At 41.3% G+C, this 24642-nt stretch overlaps 1 long non-coding RNA gene across 1 annotated transcript in view; it reads left to right on the forward strand.

Annotated features, from left to right (window-relative positions):
• The first annotated feature begins 5430 nt into the window (after positions 1–5430).
• Positions 5431–24642, forward strand: part of LOC124743712 — a 68626-nt gene continuing 49414 nt past the window's right edge. The window contains exons 1-2 of the long non-coding RNA XR_007010516.1: positions 5431–5460; positions 11526–11638. This is a non-coding gene — a long non-coding RNA (uncharacterized LOC124743712). The remainder of the gene's footprint in view (positions 5461–11525; positions 11639–24642) is intronic.

Consider the following 24642-nt stretch of genomic DNA (forward strand, 5'->3'; position numbering starts at 1 on the left):
GAGCTCCTAGCGCCCCTTAAATGCACGTGAACAGGCAACCTTTCACCTTTCCCGCCAGAGGGAGACACCAAAGCTGCCATTGCCACAGCGGCGCCACCGCCAGAAACGGATGGCGACTGCTTCACACTACTCGCTGCGGCGCGCTCTTCAAGACAGCAGTTTTCGCCACGGCTCACAAGCCGCTGTCTGTTTGGTGACCAGTGTCGCTACTGCTCAATCGAGCAGCTCCTCAATTGTCATCACAAGCCCTGAGCGCACCCCGCTTGCCAACAGAACTCGCCAGCCCGGATGGTGACCACCCACGTGCTAGCCCGGCACGACAATGTTTAACTGTCACCATCTGACAGGAACCGGTGGTGTCACTGCGGCAATGCCGTTGGCACATTGTGACAAAGGCTGGCATAAAATCACCGTGTCTCTTGTAGAGGAAACATCGGAGTCCTGAGATTGAGCAAGGCCGTTCCTCTTCCACCTCTACAGCAACAGTTACGTCCGACCTTCCAGCTGCACGATTCCCGATATCTTTGTTAGGCTGTTATTCACCTCAGTTCTTTACGTATTCAGTATCCTCGGAGTGACATACAAAAATAGCTTTGAGTATCCTATTGTGTGCAATAATAGCCACCAAAATAACGTCTGAGGTGACCTTCACTCGTTCTATAGCTACCCTCACTTCCCTCAAAGTGACAGTCACTCCTCCAAAAGAGACCCCAATCCTCCAAAGTGACCCTCACTCCTCTGAGACTGACCCTCAGTCCTCTGAACGTTTCCCCCAATCCTCCCACCAACCTTTACTTCTCCGGACCAGACCCAAACCGAACCCATTCTGTTTCCACTTATAAACATTTCTGAGATGTTATCCTACATCTGGAGAATGTCCCACTTCTTACTTTGCCTGTTATTCACCTCACTCTTTCCTTATGTGTCTCAGAGTCCTTGCAGTGGCAGACAATCTCTGAGTATTGCAGTACGTGGAATAATAGTGTAAAATAACGTCTCATGTGACCCTCACGCCTCCAAAAGTTTCCCTCACTCCTCTGAAAGTGGTTCGCTCCTTCAAAGCAACCACCAGAACTGCAAAAGTAACTCCTCTCTCCTCCCAAAGTGACCATCACACTTCCCACAGCGACACTCACTTCTGCATATGTTACCTTTATTCCTCTCAAAACGACCCCACTCCTCTCAGTGTGTTTCTTCCTCCTCCCAAACCGATTCTCACTCATTTACACCTAAATCTATGCTCTGAAAACCACGGTGAACTGCATAGAAGAGGCTACATCCATCTTACCGGCTATTAGGAATTCCTCTATTTTCATTCATGTGGGGGAACATGTAAAGAGTTATTTGTTAAGGGTCTCTGTGCCTGCAGTAATTAGCCTGGAGTTTTCTTTGTGATCTCTGTGACAGAAATACGTATGGGGTCGTGATATATTGCTAGATTTATGACTCGAGGTTGGTTCTGTAGACTTTCTAAATGTGTTGCTATGAGATTTTTAGCGTCTCCTCCAAAGGTGACCTGCTCGCAGAGTAATCCTTAGGTGCCCCAAAAGCATTCAAAATGGAAAAATTCTGGACCGATTTAACAAGTGTGGTGTTCCAATGATGCTAACTCGCCTATCAGCTTACCCGTTATTTCGAGGCCACTGACAGGTTTCCAGATTTTAGCCACTGTTGTACTGAAATGGTGTGGCGATGTCTGCTAGTCAGAGAGCCCAGTCGAGCCCCTCCTGGAGGCAGCCGGCCCCCCAGACCGCGCCCCCCAGCTGGCCTGCCCGCCCGCCCCCGCCCCCCCCCCCCCCCCCAAGCAGGCAGCCCAGCCACACCTCCCGGCACTGGCTGCAGTCCTGGCTGCCCCGAGGACGTCGCCCCGCCCCCCTGCTGGAAAAAAATGTCAGGAGAGAGAGAGAGAACCAGTGCAAAGATTCGTACCAGAGACACAACAAATATCAGAGACGTGTCAGTCCACTGTCTCACATTAAGTGAAACCACTCAGATCCGAAGAGTGAGCGGAAAAACGTTCTTATCACTGACCTGGGTGCAGGGACAAGTTCCATCTGTTTGTTTCACTCGACTGAAAAAAACTGACTGAATGCCAGACCTTTCTGCTGCTTTTACCACGACACGAATGACACACAATGTTCCAGCAGGGCAACACTACGCTGCAGGCTCAACTCTCACAAACTATCCTAACTTTCGTTAGCAACGGCACACAGGCCCCGTACTAGTTAATATGTTACAAGGAATTTCAATCTAAAATAATTTCTAGGTTTTGAAGTGAAGCAAAGTACCCTATTGTTGTGTAGACAATGTGCCTGCATGGCTGCCAGTCACACACTTTCAGTGAGATGTTGTGAGGGGTTCACTTGTGCGTGGAGCCCGATTTTGTAATATAATTAATGAAAAATGACCTGAGATTGTATTTTTGACACTGCTGAACCAAAGATCTTGCCTGAGTGGCAGAATCGATCGTAAGTAGGGGCACGTGGAGCGCAGTGGCAGTTGCCGTCGCACTCCGTCCTAAGGAGGATGAGAGGCTTAAAGCTGGCGGCTACCTGTGAGACTGAAGTTGTTGGTCTGTGGACAAAGCATAATACACCTCTTTTTTTTAAAAAAAAAAACGAAGTGATGAATAATACTGAAGCTAAGAGGTAAAGCAACTCAAACAAGTTGATAACGTAATGCAATTTGTATATTTCGTTTTAAGTATCCAGCAACACAATTTGTGGATTTCCCTGAACTTTTAAGTACTGAGCCCTGAATGTCGGAACCAAGTATTTTTCCATCAGATTTAATGTACAGGTTGATTAGGTACACCCAGTTTGTAAGACTTTATGTGTTTTGTAATCCTGATATAGAGAACTTAAATTTCGGAATCGATTTTGTCAAATGATGTCAGATTTTTTGGCATGTAACAGTCGAACTGTTTTTTAATTATGTCAGTAAGTGAGAACTGTAGAGCAGTTGACAAACTTCACTGATTTTGAAGTTAATGTAAAAAGTTTCATATCAGATTTTGTGAATGAGAAATTTTATTTTGAATACAATTTTCAAACTGAAGCATTCGGTCGTAAGATATCTCCTTATCAGTAGCTCATCCTCTTTCACGTCGTGTTTAAAAAAATATTGATTGGGTTCAAACAATGAAATCATGTTTCAATCAGAATCAGAAAAATATCAGAGTGCCAGGATCACAAAAGTATGGATGTCTGTAACAGTTTCAATGCGGGCGCCATTGCACAGTGCTGAGCCAATATCCAGTATTTTCACTGAACATATGCAAGAGTACTCATTTATCGGCTAATCTACTATTATTATCTGTATGGCTCTATCCTATGGAATATTTTCTATGCCTACTGTGGAGAGAACAGAATACCAAGATTACATCCGTTGTGACTCAAGAGCTAAAGAAAATTTACTTGATTCTTTATTTGCATAGCCAATTTTATCAGAACTCGGTGCTCACGATACTAAGTTAATTTCAGAGGGACTGATTTCATTATGAAAACTGCGTATTGGTTTTGGAGATTAAGTCTTTTGTTCAACAACACATCACACAGTAAATTTGCATGACACAAATATTACCGATTTCATATTCATTTGCAAACAAAAACACTAAACTTTTTAGAAGAACCTTACATTTTGTAAAAGGACGTTACAACGTCCACTTTCAACATGACCGCGACCCTCGCTTACTCACTCCACTATTCACCTCTGTTATCCACGCCATTCTTTAGCTCGTCGTGCAGTACTGAAATGGACGAAATTACGTTAGCGTCTTGCTGTGTACCGTCACCTAGAATTCTGCTGCAATACTTTACAGAAGACACCAGTGCGTAGCATATATGTAAACTGTTGCACTGTTACTCATGCAACATGATGTGCCATCCTCATGACGTTATTCTTAAAATTTACGAAACCAGCGTGACGATAAAAAAACAATCGTAACAACGAAAATATAGATAAGAGCCATAAAGACTATGTGTTGTGATTATTGCAGTGAAATATTGTAAGATAATATAGAAAAAGAACAATGAAAATTAGTATTAATACGAAATGTATTTCAAGGATAATCAGTGAACAAAGATGAAAAGGAATAGACAGTCCTCTAAGGAGGAAGAAAGAGAAAAAACTAACTACTCTTTGTTCTGTTCTTGATTGTAGAAGGACGCCATTGATGATTCGTGTGTTTGTTACTAATACTGTAAGAAAAGGCATTGTCATGATAATAGTAATTAATTCAACAAATGTGTAAACTTGTGTTTTCCTTTCAGTAGTGTAGGGAAAGGCATCCTATAATTATAATAATTTGCAGTTGTCAAATACAGAGCTGATTTTGTTTCAAAGACGCCATTACGGACGATCACATAATTTTAAGTTTTTCATTACGCCACACGGCTTAAAAATAGGAACTCACTCGACGAGAATTATCTGCTTAAGTGTTTCGCTTGAAAGGGAATTAATATTTCATTGCAGAAACATTTTTTATGTAGTGAATCGTGTCAGACCCGATCCGTGCTGACTGGTCCAGGCTAACACAAAAACTAATTGTAATTCAGATGTAAACAGAGAACAGCTTTCAAAGAATGTTAACCAGTTCTATAACAAGATTTCAATGCGAACCTCACAGAAAGCCTCATTAACAGAACAATGAAGCTTGTCGGATTTTAATGTGCGCGACATTTAGCTTTGCTACATTTAATGTCTAACACGTTAAACACAAACATGCTAGACAGCTTAAAGTCTCAGTTGAAAAGAAATTGACATTACTCGCACAACAATCAAAGCCTTTCGCGTAACCGTCAAGATTTTGGTGCACTTCGTCACAGCATTTCAGCCTCGTGTTGCAGAGCGGCTCTGCGCGACTGCAAACGACGAGAGGTACGGGAAACACAATACTCTAATAACGACAGGCCCCCAGAAAACTAAAGTGTGTGGGGCCAAGGTGTCGGAGAAAAGTACATTTCTTTTTACTGAAAATAGCAAAGCTCCATTAAGGTGGCTTTAATGGTTATTACACTTTCTAATTTGCAACCTTTCATATCAGAGAACATCATTAGGTGTTAGTATAATTGAGTATTCTGCAAGTACAACTACATTTACTATTGATACTGAGAATAAGTCATCTTAATTATTTCTGCAGCCAGCGAACATTGAGAATAACCTGATACAGTCTGATATTAGTACAAATGGCACTCATAACGTGTGGCCAAATTGTTGCTATAGAGTGCCAAGAATATTTAACGAATATAGAAAACTTAAGTGAACTTGAGAGTACATAGTGATTAAACTGTATAACTTGTATATGTATACGTATATTTAATACTTCACTCGATTCTTTTCCATGGACTGAACGAGAACTCTATTGTATGAGTGAACTGAAGGAGAACAGAGACGTTTGAGTTGGTCGAAAAGAAACTGAGCTTGGACCATAAGCTGACCAGTGGCAGAAACATTTCCAAGGTGAGGACATTTCTCTCAGTGCTCCAGCTTGCTAATGTAGTGACTAGTATATTCCTCTGGGGCACGAACTTTATGAAAATTTGGATTAACTGTAACCTACGCTAAGTAACATTTACATGTAAATTACACTAGTGTGCTTGAAAGCAGTTTGAGTAGCACCTTCAGTGACATTTTTTCCATTTTTTACTGTGTGTAACCTTTTGGAAGGGAACCCAGTGGTTAATAGACTGAAGGGGAAAGTGAATATGTACCGTGTGACGATATCTGTGACCCCATTGTATGTAAGAGAAGTCATCTAGTTTAACAACAACTGCCGGCCGATGGTGGCCGAGAGGTTCTAGGCTCTTCAGTCTGGAACCGCGAGACCGCTACGGTCGCAGGTTCGAATCCTGCCTCGGGCATGGATGGGTGAGGTCCTTAGGTTAGTTAGGTTTGAGTAGCTCTAAGTTCTAGGGGACTGATGACCTGAAGTCCCATTGTGCTCAGAGCCATTTAAGGATTACTATGGGTCGACCGAAGAAGGTAGTAATGTCGGAAAGTGAAACCGTAGAGGGCACGGAGCATGGTGTGGTGCAGGGACTGGAGCATGTACCACAGCAAAACGATGTATCAGATATCCAATCCACAAGTAGGGAACCCGACGCGCAAGTCCGTTGTCCGTTCTAGGGAAGCTGATGGGCGTATCGAGAATATAGTTGTGAAAGACGGAAACGCAGATTTATCGGAAATCGGAACTGCTAGTAAATCTCCAACACAAATGAGTTTCATTGTAAACCTCATGTGTGAATTTCTCTAGAAACTGGAATCAGTAGAAGGGGAGCGTGGAGCTCTAGAATGTGCAAGACGGAAACACAGATTTATCGGAAGCCGGAACTGTTAGTAAATCTCGAACACAAATGAGTTTCATAGTAAACCTCGTGTGTGAATTTCTCAGGAAACTGGAATCAATAGAAAAGGAACGTGAAGCTCTACAATGTGCAAACCTCCACAAAGCAAGGCCTTAATGTGGAGAAGTTATCACGAGCTGAGGCGAGGTGTAGCTGCGAGAATAGTTGCTCCAGCGAACAGCCTGACAACAAGACTCGATACGGTAATGCAGCGATCGTTAACGTGCAGGGCAACCATAATCCTACCCCGCAGCAAAATAGCAACTTTTGCGAAAGAAACGAAGGAGATGGTGATGCAGCAGCGAGATTGCGAGCATGAAATTAGATGAGTCGACGTTAAAACACCGACAATTCCCAACCTTTGATGAAGACAAGAAAACGACACAATCTGTGGTGTTTGTAAAAAACTTTATAAACGTAATGCCGAGCTACTGGCCAGAGAGACAAAAGATACAATTAGTAGCACCGTACATTACACGAGATACTGCTCTCCGGACTATGGAGGCTGCAGAAATGTGCGATACCTTTGAGGAATTCGGGAAGCAATTTCTTAATAAATTCTGGTCCTTGAGTACTCAAGAAAGACTAAGAAAACAGGTGTATAATGCAGCGTTGTATGCCGTTAAGGAAGGTTCATTACGTAAATATTTCGAAAGGTACCTGAGTATGACAAGGTGCTGGACTGAACCGGTCTCTACACGAGACGCCTTGCGAATCTTAAAGGCAAAGTTGCCTATTGCTATGCGGGAAAAATTAATCAATGTACCGCATACTGACCTTGAAGAATTTATGTCAGTGATAGATTCCGTGGATTTGATTCAGGAAGGCGCTAGACAAGCAGTCGGAGAAACGAATAGTGCCTCCAGCAACAATAATAGCAAGAGTGATAAAGGTTTTGGAAGCTCACGGAAGAATGGGGAACCAAATAACGGAAATAATTATAAAAATGGGAACTAAAACAAGGGTAGTAATTTTCATAGTCCACAGAATCAGGCTCAATGTGTAAACGGTAATAAACAGTAATTTAAAGGCGACGAACAAGATTATACTAGGAAGCGCAATAATGAAATAACTTCAGACGAAAAATATGAAAACACAGAATGATCAATGGCATAACCGCACGCAGGGAAGCGTACCGGTCAACATTATGAATGTACCGAGTACTTCGTCGGGAACAGCTTGGGCGGTGAACGCGCCAAAACTTCATACCGGCGCCAAGTGGTAATGTACGTACAGTAGAGCACGTGACGGGGCAACAGCAAGAGCACACGGCCGTTAAACGCTCAGCGACCAGCGTGAGTCCCCCATGCTTGGTGGATAGGAAGTTAAGTGGGGGCGGAATCAGGGCACAGACAACCATACAACGAACTCTCAAGGGAACTGGAGAGGCAATTCGTCAAAAGTAAGGTGTGTACAAGCCGCGATTCGGGCGACGATTAACAATGTATCGGTAATGTGATTATCGATACTGGTGCATCGATGTCGGTCATGAGTGAGCAACTGTATGGATATATTGCTGCGGTGAAAACATTGCCACGTCTTTGGTGCAGAATTGTCCAATCCACGGGGCGATGAAAGGTAAAAATGAAAGTATAAAGTTTCAGGTACAGGCGGAGGTAACCGTGGGAAATGAAGTCATAAAATGCTTGTTCCTGGCTGTAAAGCACCTCCCAGTCACATGTAGCCTGGGTCTGGATTTTGTTCGCAACAGGTACGCGATTATAGACCTGGCCCGAGCTTCCCTAACTTTCGTCAGTGACGGAAGGCAAATAACTCTGGACGTTGCTGAAAACGCGGTCGGTGATGGGATGTAATATGGGAGTCTCGCCATAACCGATGAGGAGCTGCAAATTATGTTTTTAAAGGGAGGAGAACCGTTTGTCGGTCACCCCACATACATGAGGACACTCGTGAAGAATTAAAAGACATCGTAGGAGAAGTTGAAAGTAAAGTTGACGAGTCAGAATGTTTGAACTCGAATCAACAGCAGCATTTGAAACACCCTCTAACACAATATGCACCTGTATTTTCGGGGATTCCCGGCATCATAAAAGGTGACGTCTACAATATGCAGGTCAAGGAGCACAAAGCGTTTCGTCGCGCCACATTTTCCGTTGCTCACTCAAAGAAAGAAGGTGTCTGGAAACAAATAAAAAAGATGTTAGAATGGGGGATTGATAGACACCTCACTGTCACCTTATAACAGCGCCTTGCTTCCGGTTCAGAAGGCTGATGGCAGCTTAAGATTAGTACTGGATGCCTGGGATATTAATAAAACTATATTGTGTACGTACTTGTCCAGAGAGCTTAGAGGAGCAAATTGAAAGATTTCAAGGAGTGAAATTTCTTTCCACGAGCGACCTTCGATCGTCCTACTGGCAGGTGTTATTAGTGGAAAGATCTAGACAATTCACAGCTCTCATTTTTGCAGGACGAAGCTATCCGTTTACAGTATTGCCTTTTGGCCTGAATGTCAGTGCAGGCGTTTTTATAGCTGCACTTGACACTGCGTTGAAACCAGACTTACTTACTCTATGTTGACGATTTGTTACCACTAGCACATGGGAAGAACAGCTTCAGTTAATGCAAAGAATCTTACAGAGCTTCAAACGAGCAGGTGAAACGGCGAATTTAAAGAGGTAAAAGTTGGGTAGAGAAGAGATTAAGTTCTTGGGTCACATTATCTCACCCCAAGGGATTGTGCCGGATGGAAAAAAAGTAACAGGTAATTAAAGTGTGTCCTTATTCAACAACTCGGAAACAGTTAGAGGCGTTTTTGCAGCTGGCCTCATTTTTTAGGCGTTTTGTGCCTAACCAGCTATTAAATAGTTCTGGATTAGTAGTCTGGCACTTTACAAAGTAGTTTAAAGAAGCATTTGACAGGATACGGGAGGATTTGCTCAATGCATCTCCATTGCACCAACCAAACATGAAAGAGGATTTCTGTCTTGCAACTGACGCCTCGGTTTCGGGATTGGGGCCTTGCTTGTTCCAAGTAGACAATCAGGGGTCACAATTCGAAATCAGGGTCATTGGATTTGCAAGTAGGGTCCTGTCTGATTGTGAAAGAGCATACTCAGTGACAGAACTTGAGGCACTGGCAGTGTGATCTTCCATTACTCTGTGTTTGGCGGACAAGTAAAAGTTTTTCTGCGACCACCAGGCATTGAGCTAGTTATTAACTTGTAAGTTGCTTCATGCGAGATTGACTCGACGGGCATTGTTGTTGCAAGAGTACGATTTTGAAATTAGGTATTTGAAGGGAAATCACAACTCGATGGCGGACGCACTATCACGTTTGCCGTAAGTTTGCTGAACTTGATGAACAGTTGACAGAATTCAGAATACTACTGTTGAAAGATGAGACACGTGAAATGAAGTTTACAAAGATGAGCAAGCACATGGCGAGAATGCAGGGGGAAGATGATATGTGGAAAAGTATACGGGATAAGCTAAAGGATGGTCCGCAGAGACAGTAAAGTAAACATTTTCTCCTTCAAGGGTGCATACTGTTTCACCGTACAGACGAGTAGAAAGGCAGGTGGGGAGTGTGCATACCGGAGGATCGAGTTCGAAATGCCATCTGGTATACACACAATACCTGGCGCCACCTTGGTGTTGAAAAGTGTGCCAGGAAACTGGCAAAGTATTGCTACTTTCTGAATACGCAGAATGTGTGTTACATGTCAAAAGGCCAATGTAGCAATCGAAGTACTTTATCCGAATTGAACCTGATATTACCTAAAGAACCTTTGATCTCCGTGGATGTGACAGGCCCGCCATTCTGACGGCTCGGGGTGGGGGTGGGGAGGGGGGGGGGGTGCACGAAATGTGTTACCATTTTGTTTTTGAACATAAACTTTATGAACAATGATGCTGGTCGGATTTTAATGTGCGCGACATTTAGCTTTGCTACATTTCATGTCTAATACGTTAAACACAAACATGCTAGACTACTTAAAGTCTCAGTTGAAAAGAAATTGACATTACTCGCACAACAATCAAAGCCTTTCGCGTAACCGTCAAGATTTTGGTGCACTTCATCACAGCATTTCAGCCTCGTGTTGCAGACCGGCTCTGCGCGACTGCAAACGACGAGAGGTACGGGAAACATAATATTCTTATAACGACAGGCCCTCAGGAAACTAAAGTGTGTGGGGCCAAGGTGTCGGAGAAAAGTACATTTCTTTTTACTGAAAATAGCAAAGCTCCATTAAGGTGGCTTTAATGGTGTTACACTTTCTAATTTGCAACCTTTCGTATCAGAGAACAAAATTGTTCAAATGGCTCTGAGCACTATGGGACTTAACTGCTGTGGTCATCAGTCCCCTAGAACTTAGAGCTACTTAAACCTAACCTAAGGACATCACACACATCCATGCCCGAGGCAGGATTCGAACCTGCGACCGTAGGGGTCACGCGGCTCCAGACTGTAGCGCCTAGAACCGCACGGCCACTCCGGCCGGCTATCAGAGAACATCATTAGGTGTTAGTAGAACTGAGTATTCTGCACTTACAACTGCATTCACCACTGATATTGAGAATAAGTCATCTTAATTATTTCTTGTGCTACACGAACATTGACAATAACTTTTTAACAGAACATTACATTTCGTAAAAGAACGTTACAACATCCACTTTCAACACGACCACGCACTATTCAGGTCTGATTTCCACGCCCTTCTTCAGCTCGCCTTGCAGTACTGAAATGGACGAAATTACGTTAGCGTGTTGCTGTGTACCACACCTAGAATTCTGCTGAAATACTTTACAGAAGACACCACTGTGCAGCATATATGTAAACTGTTGCACTGTTGCCCCAGCAATATGAACAGGACTCTGATTTCCAGCAGGATCAACATTCATAACTCACTATCCACCTCAGAAGCTCCAAACGATCTCAAGTGCCTCCAGCATGGACATACAGGGCCCACAGCAGGTGGTATGTGTCACGGAATGTCTACTCAAAACAAATCTCAGAATACTTTAAAGAACATCCAGTTATTTCAACAGGACTACTCCCCTCATGCACTTAATCCGTTATACAGAATTAGTCTCCAAGGCGTTCCTTACCTCATCTCACCACAATATATTACACCAATGCTGTTGTCATCTGCCGGTGTGTCATAACCCAGAGTAACCACTGCAGCATCGTTAATAGTTAGTTGCTGTTTCCAGAACATGAATGAGACGTTACGTGCCCGTAGGACAACTCCCCGCTTCTCAGTAATCTCCTTACAAACTGCAGCTCCATGCTTCGGTGGGAGTGACCTTCAGAACCATACAGTGTGGTAAGTTCATTGGTATTTTAAAAAAATTTAATTTAGTTTTTAGCTTTTAGTATACTCCTGTAATGTTGCAGTGCATTTCACTGCGTCCTTTGTGCAGAGAACGAGGGTCACTCGCAACACTTTAGTACAATATCGCTCACACCTTCATCATCTAATGTCTTTGTCTTCTTACTCTTACTGTGCCCTCTGTACCACCTGGTTCGTTGGTTAAGCATCTATTTAAATATTTATTCCTCTGTCTGTCTATCTGTTTCCGGATCCCGCTCCAGCTACTGCCAGGTCTGGGTGCTGACGAGTCCTCTACATTTGGCTCGGTCCCCCCACCACCACTTTTCTTCCCCCACTTGCTGCCAGGTCTCACATCTCCTTTCTACAGATATTCTCCCATTTTCCATCGTGTTCTTGGGCGCCCTCTAGGTCTTTTCCCACCCATCTTTAGTTCTTCCATAATTTTGGGGAGTCTCTGCCCATGCATCCTCTTAACATGCCCATACCATCTTAATCTCTTTTTTTCAGTTTCTTCTCTCATACTTTCGTGTTTAAGGTCCTTTCTAATCTCTACATTCCTTACTCTGTCCATTCTTGTTTTTCCCTTAACTGCTGTGAGAAATTTCATTTCACCTGCTTGCAGTCTGCTCCAGTCCCTTTCAGTCATTGTCCACGTTTCTCCACCATAGGTGACAATGGGGAAGTAATAATTCTTATGCATAAGGAGTTTTGCTTTCTCTCAAACTTCCTTATTCCAAATCAGGTGTTTTATTGTTTGGAAGAAATTGCCTCCTTTCTGTAACCTCCTATTAATTTCGTTAGTTATTCTTCCATCCCTAGATATTTCATTCCCTAAATAAGTGAAACTTTCTACCACTTTGAGGGGTTCTCCATTCAAGGTAATATTTCCGTTGATCCCTTTCTCTCTTCCAAATACCATTACTTCACTCTTACTTTATTTATTTTTAATCCATACCTTTTCATTATTTCCTTCCACGTGTCAAGTTGTAACTGTACATCTACCTCTTTTTCACCCCGTATTACCATATCATCTGCAAAAAATCATCTTTTTGTCTTTTTATTTTACTGTATCTATAACTGCCCTATTCATTCCCTTTATCACAACATTAAAAAGTGCTAGAGATACTTCCTTGCTTAAGTCCTTGTCTTATTTCGAAGTATTCAGAGTTCCCCAATGGTGTTCTAATTCTACAATTGTGTCCTCTGCACATTGTCTTTGTTACAGTAATGTATTCATCTTCTACATCTACCTTCATCATATTTATTCACATTTTATGTAAATTTATCGCTCTGTAATTAATCTCTACACGTAATGTTCAAATAACTTTTAAATACTGTTTTTTACCATTAGCATGCAAGTTGTACCCACGGAAGAAATAACAGCCAGTGTAGAAGCAGGCGTTCGTAGTGTGGAGAAGGTCACGGATGAAGAAATCCGTATAGAAGCTGTAAGAGTAGCTACTGTCTCGCACAAGGCCACCAAAAAGTAATTTTAAGTGTGGGTGAGAGGAAAGCCGTAAAACGCCTGAATGAGGACGATAGTGTTGTCATTCTCGCCGCTGACAAGGGAAATGCCGAGCTAGTTTTGAATGTCACCGACTATTACGATTAACGACTTATTAGATCCGCAGGCATATAGGAAACTAGGTAAAGACGCCACTGACAAAGTTCTTAGAACTGTTACGTGGTTGATAAAGATGTCCTCTATCGAACACAGCGTTCAGAAAAGTCTGTTCAATTCAGTTGCGCGAGCATCGAGTCTTTACGGGTTGCCGAATCTGCACGAAGAACGTGTTCCTCTGTGGCCTATTGTGAGTCCTACTGGTTCGGCCACCTACTCGACTGAAAAGTTCTTGACAACATTATTAAGACCACATGTGGGCCGATCGGATTCGTATGTCAAGAATTCGGCACATTTTATCAGTAAATTAAACAGCATAGAGGTACAGCCGAAGGACATATCGGTTAGTTTTGATTTGGTGTCGCTATTCACTATCGTTCCACTCGATGAAGTGTTGCAACAGCTGAATCCAATTTTTCCTCCCGATGTCGCAGAACAGTTCAAATATTGCCTCAGAACCAAGTACTTCAAATGGAACGAGGAGTCCTATGAACAGACGGATCGCGTCGTTATGGGGAGCCCCTTAACCTCGGTTATAGCGAACTTCTCTGTGGAAAAATTCGAGGAGCGGGCATTGGAAACTGCGAACAAGAAACCGAATATCTGGTTAGGTTACGTGGATGATCCGTTTGTGTTGTGGCGGCATGGCAGGGAGCAACTGGATCGTTTTCACAAACATCTGAACGGAATCAACCAGAAGATTCAGTTTACCGAGGAGGAGGAAGATTAAATTTCCCTGACGCGCTAGTTTTCAAGAAAGAAGGCGCACCGAAAACCCACGCACGCAGACCATTACCTACACCGGGATTCGAACCACCACCCACAACAAAAGCGAGGCATCATAAAAACATTGGCGGACAGAACAAGGACCACTTGCCAACCAGAGCTGCTTGAAGCAGAATTGAAACATCTCGCCAATGCATTGCTCAAGAATGGTTATTCGTTCGCTGAGGTGAAGAGAGGGTGAAAAAATTTTGGAAATTTGTCGTACGTTCCTACGAGATCAAACTGGTGAGGTCATCGGTCCCTAAGCTTACACACTACTTAATCTAACTTAAACTAGGTTACGCTAAGGACAACACACACAAACACCCATGACCTAGGGAGGACTCGAACCTCGGACGGAGGGTCCTCAAGAACCGTGGCAAGGTGTATGAAACCACGCGGCTACCCCGCGCGGCCCAAGGCGACAATACCACAGCGTAGAAATCATAGCGACGCTCGAGCGCCGGTGAAATCGGGTCTTGTTGCCATTCATTAAGGATATGACTGACAGCAGAGAAAAAAATCTTGAAAAAGCGGATCGCCGCCGTAATTAAGACAGCCACGCGGAAGATGCAGGATCACCTAAAATCGGCCATGGAGCTCGCCAAGCGCAGGAAAAAGCTGGAATTTATAGGATTCCGCGTAGTCGTTGTGGCGAGTTTTGTGTATCATCAACATGGACAAGTGCAATGAATATGGATGATACGATACTCTATGGTATTCTGCGGTTTGAATTCACTCTGTTTTTTTTTTTTTTTTTTTTTTTAGCAGTTGCATTGATTTGATTTTGTAAATGATACTGACAATATTATACACATGTATAATGCATTATTCAAACTACAACTTCTCCCGGATAATTATTTTGTTCAAATTGCACAAGAATCCCACCTGACGTAGTGTAATAATGTTGACTGGTAGCTGTGTTCATATAACTAAAATTACAGATCGTACATCAGAGCATTTATAATTTTTTTTGTCTTCGATGGATTTAACTATTCTTAGCAAAGTGATCATGAAAAGGAACCACAGAATACCACCTACACACAACAGTGATGTATGCTACCAAAAAATATTTTTCTCCCTGATTCGTCCGTAGTTTAATTTTGGCCTCATACATCAGCAATGAAATCTTGTTCAACAATAAATACCATCTGCACTGTTCTTAGAAAATGCAGTCTGATTCGATTAATTTTTTTTCTTTTATAAACAGAGTTCAGTACCAGCGGTGTAACATTTATTTCTTACACATCGGAATATTGTTTGCAGTTTCAAGTAATTTAAATCTGCCACTGTAATAAAAGTTAAGATGACGGCCAACAAAAGATATAGGATTTCTTTATTAATTAAGATTTTCCTTTTCGCAATAAATAGTTAATTATTTAAATTGATGTCACCAAAAAAGTTATTAAATTGTTTTGCAAATTAGTTTAACGCAAACCCATGCTACTTTCTACTAGAAGTACAGACGAAGATGCTATATAATCGCAACTAACAATGGCTGCGCTTCTTGCAGCTATGATAAAACAATTAATACAAAATTATAATTAAAAGAGGAAGTGAATTTTCAATAATTAATCGTAAATAGTTTTAACGCATTTGGCTCTATTTGTTTTTACCGGCAAATGAACATGAAAGTACAATAATTTTACTTTAAACGTTTTTCACTTAACAGACCTCAAATCGATTCGCGTCTTGCGTCGGCGATGTACATCAGAAGAAGACGACAAAAGGGTACAAAAGAAAAGAAAAGAATGACATAGATTAACAAAGAATGTGAGACAAATATTGTCTCTGTTTTACATAATTATCATCTTTTTAAGAAATAATTACATAATTGAATGAATATTATCCACACGTTCATATTCCACTCGTAATAAAAATATATATATATATCGTGGATTTTATATTGCCCCTTGGGCTGATAAAAAAAAATAGTTGATTCACCATGTTTATTTCTTATCACCCTTTTTTTATCAGTCCACGTAATCCATGAAGATTCATTATTTTTAATATCCGAATATTTGACTTCGATGTAACTTGTCACAGAAAATGGTTTTTGAATTGAGCAATTACAAAAAAAAAAAAAAAAAAAAAAAAAGAAAAGATCCTCCGTGACTGTATTGCGTCGGAAATTTGCTTCGGATACTTCCTGGATTATCTTATACCCCCCCCCCCCGCCCCTCCCCCCCTCATTCCGGTTAGCTGGAATCGGAAAACAGGGATCAAAACCGTCCAAGGGGCTTCAAGACAATACATTCACCCACTATTTACAGTCAGGTTTGACATAGTTGAGATTGAACAAACTGGAACACGAATTTATGTTTCTGTCGTATGTGCGAAATACATTGAAGTTTTATGATGTTTTTTTAACAGTTTTAGTGTATTTCTTGTGCATGACAAAAATTTCTTCCACGTCGAGCCGTCGGAACGCAGTCAGGTAGTGACTGCCTGGCAGCGTCGGCGTCGCGTCGACTGCCGCCGGCTGCGTCGTGATTGCGATCTGCTGCCGGCCGGAACTACCCCTGCAGCAGCTCTGGATTCTCTTGTGCCTCGTCATTCAGTTCAAGACGGGTACATGTGTCAGTGACAAGATAAACACTCTTACCATCCTGTGGATGGAATTAATTTTGTCCTGTATCTTGACACTGTTCAATACAATGTAGTGATTCATTTAGGAATTCATCACAATATGCACGTTTCAGTCACGGCACTGTTAATCACACACGTGTCCGCAGCGTGCTTTCTGTATACTCGGAGGATGTGATTACTCTTTCTCTCTCGCGACGCGCTGCCAAGCCAACGTTGCATTGTTTCTGTGCGGCGCGGCTGGCTCTACAGTGAGTCACATAATATTTTACCTGCAAAGGCGCTCCGAATCGAATTATTAGAGGTCACGAGTTCCTTTTAACTGCTAATATTGGCAACAGAACTTAACGTCCATAGCGTCCTTCGACACTACACGAGTGTTCTTAAGGTTTCTTCATCACAGTTTATCACTGTTCACATTTTTCGCTAAATAAATCAGTGTCCACTAGACTTTTGTGCAGTTCTTGTAAGACACAGATCAAGTTTCTGATTGCTGTGAGTACATGTCCATAGTACTTACACACAGTCTATATGCGAACGACACCTTTCATGAAAAGAGGTCTGGTACATTTGCACACATTTTCGGATTACAATGACTGAATAACATGATCAAAATTTTATCCAGTTACGTAAACTTCATACAGTATAAAACTTTAGGAGTCTGCTACATTGTTGTGATCATTAGATCATTCTCGAACAATCGAGATGACAGTACACTTCCATGTTCATGGCAAATACACATATTTTATCATTTCTTGGGACAGAGGTCCATGTTTGACTTCTTTTAACCGGAATGTCCCTGATAAGTCATTTTATATGACTTCATATTTAAATGTGTACATTAATTAGTACACAGTCAGTTACTATTCGAGAGGTGGCTGACATGATCACACAGCTCACACATGACCAACATTCGTTGCATGTATGGGACTATATGACTCAATCTCATTTAAAACATTGTATGCATTTCATCGATATGTATGCTACACAAAAATATAATAAAATTTACTACATATAATACAATAATATTTAAGAGAACTTTTATGAAGATATTGATTTCTTTTATTAAAATGTGTTTATCATGGAGATTGTTTAATCCTTGCACAAATAATTCGAGAATATTATATTGTGACACTTGACGTGTAAATCTACATACTAGAATGAGATTTTCACTCTGCAGCGGAGTGTGCGTGATATGAAACTTCCTGGCACATTAAAACTGTGTGCCAGACCGAGACTCGAACTCAGGACCTTTGCCTTTCGCGGGCAAGTGCTCTACCAACTGAGCTACCCAAGCACGACTCACGCCAGGTCCTCACAGCTTTACTTCTTGCAGTATCTCGTCTCCTACCTTCCAAACTTTACAGAAGCTCTCCTGCAAACCTTGCAGAACTAGCACTCCTGAAAGAAATGATATTGCGGAGACATGGCTTAGCCACAGCCTGGGGGATGTTTCCAAAATGAGATTTTCACTCTGCAGCGGAGTGTGCGCTGATATGAAACTTCCTGGCACATTAAAAATGTGTTCCCGATCGAGACTCGAACTTCGCAGGAGAGCTTCTGTAAAGTTTGGAAGGTAGGAGACGGGGTCCTGGCAGAAGTAAAGCTGTGAGGACGGGGCGTGAGTCGTGCTTGAGTAGCTCAGTTGGTAGAGCACTTGCCCGCAAAAGGCGAAGGTCCCGAGTTCGAGTCTCGGTCTGGCACACAGTTTTAATGTGCCAGGAAGTTTCAAATCTACATACTAACAAACATATAATATCATTGTATTACTAAAACTAAACATCACATTTATTAATGTTCGGTACATTAGCTCCTCGTATTAGGCTTTTCTAAATACAAACATTTTATTGCAAATATTTTTTCATGTCTTTATGGCAATATTGCCCCTAGTCCAGGGAACCGAGTAAGCTGCTCTACAATAAGTCTTGTGCGGGAATACATTCATTTTATACTGATAATCTTTTATGATATCAGGTTGTTCAACGAATACTTCATGATATTCAGACAATAATTCGGTCAATTGCTTAGCCTCAGAAGTATTAATGCAAGTTGTCTCCTTTATTTTTTCTTGTATTGTTGCCGCGATGCCGTTCGCATTGCTGGGTAGATCGTTATTTCGGTTTTGACTACATATCTGCGGGTGCTCTTGGTTCAACATTAACATCTTCTGTTTCCTGACAGAAAGGCGTACCTTTTGCATTAATGGAAGGTTTGCACCGAAATCCCGATTCAACATCAAAGTTACCGGTCGCTGTTGTTGATTAAGATCACACGTCCCCCGGGCAAGATTAATTATACCTTCCTTTTCCCGAAGGAACTCAAGTGCATGTACCACTGGTACGGATAAGTTATCTATCAATAGTAACGTGCATGTCAAGCGATCATTTCCTAAGGTAACTTCCACCTGTGTCTGGAATTTTATGGTTTGTGTCTTATTTCCCAATGCTCCAATAACCTTGCAATTTGCGACGGGTAAGATCGGTAATTTTCCTAGTTGCGAAACCTTCTCGACAAATTGCATATTCATTACGGATACATTTGCACCTGCATCGAGCAGAACTGTAGTTGGTATCCCATTTATACTCCCGTTGATACTTGCTTGAATTAGTTTCTTTTCTATCTTATCAGAAATGACAGATTCTCGATATAGCCCATCTTCTAATTTATTTCCATCCTGATGTCGAAACATGTTCATATTGTGCTTCTTCGACCCATTGCCTTCCTTGTTGCCCTCGGTCGCCTGGCGAACGCCTACGGGGTCCGCAATTAGTTTGTCGGCATCTGTGAATTTTGTTTGGTATCAGAAGGTACCTCTGTTATTTTCACATTTTGTGAATTTTCTGTTGTAGTTGGAGGTGGCCTGCTTGTATCCCACCACGGTGGATATTGGCTGTTTGACATCGGAATAGCTTGGACATAGTTTACCGGCTGGCCTGTATTAAAAGAACCTTGCGACGGTTACCAATGGCTTGGTCCTGGTTGCCGCCACTATTCGTTATCTCCACGCATATTCTTTGGCTTATCTTTGTACGGACTGTTTGGTCTGTGGTCATTCCGTCTTTTTCGGTTATTAATGTCACTATGAAAATTTGAATTCTGATTGTGATGCTGCGTTGGATTACCATTCGGCTGTTGGTATTCTTCGGCTTTCCTATAATCCTTGTTATTATTATCGTTGTAACCACAGTCTTGGTTGTATTGGTTTCTATTACTGTTATTGTTGTAATTGCTGTTTCCATAAGATTTATTTTTATTTTGTTTAGGACTAGCTTCGCCCCTATTTTCCTTGTTTGAACTCCATGAATTCTTTCCGTTCGGACTGTTTGTATTGCTGGTGACATCAGAAGTTTTTCTGGCATCCTCGTACACAAGATCCAGGGAATCGATTACAGATAGAAATTCTTTTAGGTCGGGGTCTGTAACATTGAACAGTTTATCTCTAATGTGGATTGGTAGTCTGGCTTTTAGTACTCGTAACAAATCTCTAGTGGTAACTGGCTCATCCCAGTACCTGGTCATGTTAACATATTTTTCAAAATATTTCCTTAATGAACCTGATTTCGGATTATACACTTTGTCATTGTATACTATTTTACGAAGTCGCTCTTGAATAGACGCCGACCAAAATTGATCTAAAAACGCCTTTTCAAAGTCATGAAAGGTTTTACAAGTTTCTACGCCATTTATTGCCCATAATAACGCACCACCAGAGATATGTGATACCACAAATTGTATCTTTTCTTCTTCTGACCATGATTTTCGGAGACACTTTTGAAATTACGGATAAATACAACAGGGTGTACGTTTCTATTGCTTTCTTCATTGAAGATCTGAAACTGCCGATGCTTGATTAGACTCTCTTCATGCATCAGAGTTGTTAGTTGCATTGAACTGCTATCATTGGCGGGTGTTGCATTCACCTTTTCACAAGTGCACTCTGTTTCGTTATCATGATTGTTTCTTGTTGTCGCGCATTGCTGCGGCAAAATAATTTGATTACCAAACTCTGGTTTTCTTTGCGGTACAACAAGATTCGGTGTAGAATGGTCTGTGTACGTTTGCCTGCCAGCATCAGTGTTGTCATTGCTGTATACTGACAGATTTTGTGGGTTACGGTTTTCAGGATACATCGCTCTGGCTATCTCGGTTTTGGCTTGCCTTTGAATTTCGGAAAGAATATCTTCCTGCAATGTTTCGACAGCTGTGGCTAGAGCTTTGAATCTATTTTCAAGTTTATCCACATCAGTTTTAATGCTACTAACCTGAACTGGAATTTTCACTAATGGTTCGATCGTGGATTTCACTGCATCGATCTCTTGTTTCACATGATTAGTTATAGCACTATTCTGTTCGTTTAAAGTTTGATTGATCTGGCGGACAATTTCCTCATCTCTTTTAAGAAATATGTTCTTGATATTTTCAACTAATTTCCTTTCCCTTTCTTGGTCTTTAATTTCTTGTTCCTGTCTCTCTCTAGCCCTTTCTTCCCCCTGCTGGGTAGTAAATTTTTCGAATAATGCTGTCAACATATCCTGTAACGGCATAGCTTGTGCGTTGTGCACTTGTGCCCCTGGGCCGGTACAAATAGTGTTTCTATTTTCTAACTGATTGACTGGTGGAGTGCCAGTTTGCTTCGGCAGCTCTTCAGTATCACTAACTGTCGGAACATCATCTACAAAATTCTCTTCGGTAATTAAATTCTCTAATGACTGAGTAGGAGTGTGAACAGATTGTTCTACTGGAGGATCTGATACCACTTCTACCTCCGCATCCTCACTAGGTTTAACCAGTTTCCTTGGCCTAAACATTTTATACACAATATAACACAACAAGTCCATATATTTCACTACCACATATACATCAACACAATATAATCTTATAACTAACACACACACACACACACACACACACACACACACACACATATCTGTGTAGAGAATCATTTTCAAAGTAACTTTCTCGCAGCCGGTTTATTGAATCGCTACTACTTATGGCTGATAGTGTTGAATCTAATTTGAATCCGTACAACTCCAACATTACGCAAAACAAACATAAATCTCTGTTCCTACCTCTATATTCCTCCAAAATGGTGAGCGGTGCTGTATTTGATTCGTCTGTCGCACCAGCTCTAGTATTAGTAGCAACAGCAAGTCGGTGGATAGGTGTCGATACATACGAATAATTAATAAGTTGTTGTGGCAATTTATACCTGTAAAAAATTACAAATTTTTTGTGTTATTATTTCATTTAAATGAACAAATGTGCATTGGTGGTCTCTGTTCGGGCGCCAGTGTGGCGGTTTTTGAGTATCATCAACATGGACAAGTGCAATGAATATGGATGATACGATACTCAGTGGTATTCTGCGGTTTGAATTCACTCTGTGTTTTTTCTTAGCAGCTGCATTGATTTGATTTTGTAAGTGATACTGACAATATTGTACACATGTATAATGCATTATTCAAACTACAACTTCTCCTGGATAATTATTTTGTTCAAATTGCACAAGAATTCCACCTGACGTAGTGTAATAATGTTGACTGGTAGCTGTGTTCATATCACTAAAATTACAGATCGTACATCAGAGCTTTTATAATGTTTTTTGTCTTCGATGGATTTAATTATTCTTAGCAAATTGATCATGAAAAGGAACCACAGAATACCACCCACACACAACACTGACGTATGCTACCAAAAAATATATTTCTCCGTGATTCGTCCGTAGTTTAATTTTGGCCTCATACATCAGCAATGAAATCTTGTTTAATAATAAATACCATGTGTACTGTTCTTAGAAAATGCAGTCTGATTCGATTAATTTTTTTTTCTTTTATAAACAGAGTTCAGTACCAGCGGTGCAACATTTATTCCTTACACATCGGAATAATGTTTGCAGTTTCAAGTAATTTAAATCTGCCGCTGTAATAAAAGTTAAGATGGCGGCCAACAAAAGATATAGGATTTCTTTTTTAATTAAGATTTTCCTTTTCCCAATAAATAGTTAATTATTTAAATTGCTATCACCAAAAAAATTATTAAATTGTTTTGCAAATTAGTTTAACGCAAACCCATGCTATTTTTAACTAGAAGTACAGAAGAAGTTGCTATATAATCGCAACTAACAATGGCTGCGCTTCTTGCAGCTATGATAAAACAATTAATACAAAATTATAGTTAAAAGAGGAAGTGCATTTTCAATAATTAATCGTAAATAGTTTTAACGCATTTGGCTCCTATTTGTTTTTACCAGCAAATGAACATAAAAGTACAATAATTTTACTTTAAACGTTTTTCACTTAACACATTCGATTCGCGTCTTGCGTCGGCGATGTACATCAGAAGAAGACGACAAAAGGGTCCAAAGGAAAGAAAAGAATGACGTAGATTAACAAAGAATGTGAGACAAATATTGTGTCTGTTTTACATAATTATCATCTTTTTAAGAAATAATTACATAATTGAATGAATATTATCCACACGTTCATATTCCACTCGTAATAAAAAAATATATATATCGTGGATGTTATATCTCCCCACGACTACGCGGAATCCTATAAATTCCAGCTTTTTCCTGCGGTTGCCGAGCTCCTTGGCCGATTTTAGGTGATCTTGTATCTTCCGCGTGGGTGTGTAATTACCGCAGGAAAAAGCTGGAATTTATAGGATTCCGCGTAGTCGTCGGGAGGTGTACGTGGGTACCACAAAAAGAACTGTCAAAAAACGACTCGAAGACCACGAGGGCAGTTGCAGAAGAACATGCTTTACAGCCAGGAGGCCACAACATTCATTTCGATAGGACTCAAGTAGTGGCAGCCACAAGCGGGCACCACGAAAGGCTATACAGAGAGGCCACGGAGATTGCGAGACACCGCAGGAACTTCAGTAGGAAGGGGCAGGGCGTGTCTGGACTCCGGTGCTGGAGGAGACGGCCGGCAGTCTTCCAGCGTGGCGTGACAGCAGCAGCGCGTGTGGATCGGACAGTCAACAAAGCTACGATTCCGCCTGAAAATGTCCTCCGCAGATGGGTACGAAACGTCGCGTTTTAAAGAGGAAATCCTTTCGACCACGACACGATAGCCAGGAACACTTTATTAATCATTGTCATCTTCAATGCCACCACCCGTATGTCAAGTGACAGATGTACTTGTGTTGACCTGCTATTTGCTTCATTAACAAATAGTACTTGTTTCTAGTTGAACTTTGTATCGAAAACCTTGGATTACTCCTTCCTCGTGTTAACTTGACAGGATCGTTTTCCTGGTGATGCGCCATGTGCGCGTATCATATTTTATGGAACTGCATAGTTTCATTCCTTTAATAGTGCTCATTAGCGTTTGTGGAGTAGATTTTCTTTAGCGTTCAGTTAGTGTTGTTTCTGAAATACTCGACGTAAACCTGAGTACGTAAATAGTTCAAGTTTTGCAAAAGTGTAAATATATGGAAAAGAACCAACTACTTCGCTGCAGTATCTATCTCGACAAAAGCCTAATTCAGTGTTAAATACAACTCAACAGAGCACTGATAACAATGAGTGGTTATTGTTCGTTGCAGTCTAAGGGCCAGCGTTGTGAATAGTTGCTGCACAGGTTTGTAAAAGTGTTAACATAATTCTATTTCTCTTTGTAAGTGTTTTGATACTACATCTTGCAGCTAGTGTTCAGTTCTGATCTGAGTCAACCGATTGAAGAGTTTCTGGCCCGCCATGCCGAAAGTTGAGGCAGTATTGCAGTCATTGTAACACTGAACGTACTTACAAAGAGCAGCAATCATTTCGATAGCTCTCGTGTGTTTCAACATTGAGTGGCTACATCTGTTCGTACCGTAACAGATTCAGGGATCCCTTGTTCTATTGGTTCTCTGTTCAATGCAAAGAAATGCTACGAGTGGAAACGTATAGTAAACAAAACAGTTTATAGATCATCGCTGTATCGGTCTTTCTAAACAATCAGTTAAAGCTCCTCATCTTCATATTTGATGCTCCCATCCATTAGTACCTGATGTTAATTAGTGAACGTTAGTGTTC

Source organism: Schistocerca piceifrons, unplaced genomic scaffold (assembly GCF_021461385.2).
Source record: "Schistocerca piceifrons isolate TAMUIC-IGC-003096 unplaced genomic scaffold, iqSchPice1.1 HiC_scaffold_2513, whole genome shotgun sequence".
NCBI classification, from domain to species: Eukaryota; Metazoa; Arthropoda; class Insecta; order Orthoptera; family Acrididae; genus Schistocerca; species Schistocerca piceifrons.